This window comes from Takifugu rubripes, chromosome 11 (assembly GCF_901000725.2).
Source record: "Takifugu rubripes chromosome 11, fTakRub1.2, whole genome shotgun sequence".
NCBI lineage: Eukaryota > Metazoa > Chordata > Actinopteri > Tetraodontiformes > Tetraodontidae > Takifugu > Takifugu rubripes.
This window is the reverse complement of record NC_042295.1, coordinates 2,147,628-2,150,226: the sequence shown is the minus strand read 5'-3', so window position 1 is coordinate 2,150,226 and position 2,599 is coordinate 2,147,628. Positions and strand designations below refer to the sequence as shown.

The 2,599-nt window shown below is 48.3% G+C and overlaps 1 pseudogene; it reads right to left on the bottom strand.

The window, feature by feature from the left end:
- On the bottom strand, window positions 1–1,784 carry LOC105418502 (uncharacterized; annotated as a pseudogene).
- Between the last annotated feature and the right edge of the window lie 815 nt (window positions 1,785–2,599).

Sequence of the window (2,599 nt, the reverse complement as noted above, 5' to 3'; positions counted from 1 at the left end):
TCAAGACCCGGCTTGTGTCCCAGTAGCAACCCACGGATCTGCCTTTTTCAGCCACAGCCACCTCGTGGCTTTCTCTGCAGCTTCACTCGCAGCTTTAATGGCCCTCTTTTTGGCTGTCCCTGTGATTCCCAGTCAGCCAAAGGCTTTGCAGAGGGAGCGTCCTGCAAAGCCTCTACAGCCAACTTCTATGGGCTCGTAGAAGGTCCTCCAGCCCCTGCCCCTGCACTCCTCCACCAGCTCCTGATACTTGGCACGTTTGCTTTCGTTGGCTTCCTCAATCCGCTCTTCCCAGGGCACTATAAGCTCCAGCATGATCAGGTGTTTCGAAGCCTCTGAGGTGATGATCATGTCTGGCCGTAGAGACGTTGTTGCGATGTGCTGGGGGAATAGCAGTTGTTTTCCCAGGTCAACGTGCAGTTGCCAATCAGTAGCTGTGTGGAGGAGTCCCGTTGTTATCTGTGGACCTGCACGAGGTCTCTCTCCAGCTTTTATGAAGGAGATTGCCTTCTTCGGAGCATGATGGCGTTTGCTGGTGCTAATGGCCAAGGCTATGCTCTCAGCCACTGCTTTGAGTACCTGGTCGTGGCGCCAGCGATAGCGACCATCAGCCAGGGACTTTGGGCAGCTGCTAAGGAGATGTTCCAGGGAGCCTCTTCCGGAGCAAAGGGAACAAGTGGGTGTCTCACTCTTTCCCCACGCATGGAGGTTTGCTGGGCTGGGGAGGGCATCGTAGACTGCCGCCACTGCATGATGTTTGCCCAGGTAACTTTGCGCTGTAACGCGCTCTCCCACCTTGTCCATGCCCCCTGCTGCCGGAGTCCCACTGCCCTACCCACTCGCTCTTCCTCCACGCCTGCTCGGACCTCCTCCTGAAGTAGGTGGTTTCTCTCTTTGCCCCGGGCATGGCTGACTTGGGTGTTTGGGAAGTAGCCCAAGCCTGTTCTTCCTGTTGCCACGGCCCCAACCAGTGCCTTTTGCCTTAGGCGTGACTCAGCCACCTCCACTGCCTTTTCTACCTTCCACTTCCTTCCTGTCTTCACCTCAATCCCGGCTGATGACACCTTGCAGTCCCTGGAGTCTCTGTACTGTAGGGCTTCTCTTGTGCGTGCCACCTTAAATTCTTCAGTGAGCCCACTGAAGGGTAGCTGCAGGGTGTTACTTGTCCCGTACAGTGCAGCGCTGTTGAGGCTGCGAGGAAGACCCAGCCATCTGCGCAGAAAGCTGCTGATCTTCCTTTCCAAGGATTCCACTGTTGTTACTGGGACTGCATACACGAGGAGAGGCCACAGGACTCTGGGAAGGATGGAGTGCTGGTAGATCCAGGCTTTAAATCTACCAGGCAGGCCAGACTTGTCCACCTTAGTGAGCCACCCTCCAAGCTCTTCCGTAGACTTCTGGATAGCAGCAGTGTCCTTCAGGCTGGAGTCAAAGAGCTTTCCCAGGCTCTTGACTGGTTGCTCCGTGATTGATGGAATTATGGTTCCTGAGATTGAGAATCGGAATCTGTCCACCACTTTCCCCTTCTTCAGTACCATGGACCTTGACTTGGTGGGCTTAAAACTCATCCTAGCCCATAGGATAATTTATATAATGATATAGATTGTAAAAAATGCACGAGTCATGACATAATCTCTTACCTTATTGTAAATAAAGTAAGAGATTTTAGTTTTTACAATTACTGACACACTTCTCTGCTCTTTTTGTGGCATTACTGATTAAACAATATCTCAATCTTAATTATTTTGAGAATCTACTTACCCTCATACTTTTTGGATTGACCTTAATACTTTTCCCAAATTGATTCTTCATTTGAATTAAATATTCAACACGTACTGTGTAGTTTGTTGGAAATGAGAAAATAAGCCTATCAGCCTTCTCATAATTGTAGCCAGATTTCAAATTAACTGTAATGATAATGTAAAAATCAAAATGTAATTAAAAAAAACCCCAATAAAACCCATAAATGAGGTCAACTAAAACACTCACCTTATGACATTGACATCGTCGCTTTGTAGCTCAAACACGGTGCTCTTATTGTGAAAATCCTTGTAGTCCTGCAGTTGTGAGGAAACAGTCCAACGATGACGTTGTATCATTATTTTAACTGTTAATGTGGGTTTGTCAAGTTTATACTCATTTCTTTGGGGGTAAATTGGTCCCTGGAACCAAAGCGCTTCCAAATAAGAAGCTTTTACTCTGAAGGGTTTCGGCTCCCCACTTCCTTGTTCAGTTTTCATTGTACGATTAAATAAAGGGAAATCGGGCATTTTGACGCCGACAGTTGCACTGCACGTCTGACATTAGTGGAATGGGAAATCACAACAACTTTGATTTGTCATTGTGCGACGTGAAACACTCGATCCGAACTATATTTCCTCCACGACCTAATCATGACGCTACGAGATTCCATGAAAACGCACCGGGTGGTGCGGCGGTCACGTGACGTCAGTGCGGAAGTGACTGTGGGTTTCAGTCAAGCTAGCAGAAGCTAGCAAACAAATAACCGGAAGCACTCAGATCCTCGCCTCGAGCTAAAACTACTCATACGACCACGAATGAGTGTAGCTCTTATTTTGAAAGATATAACAGGAAGTGTTGC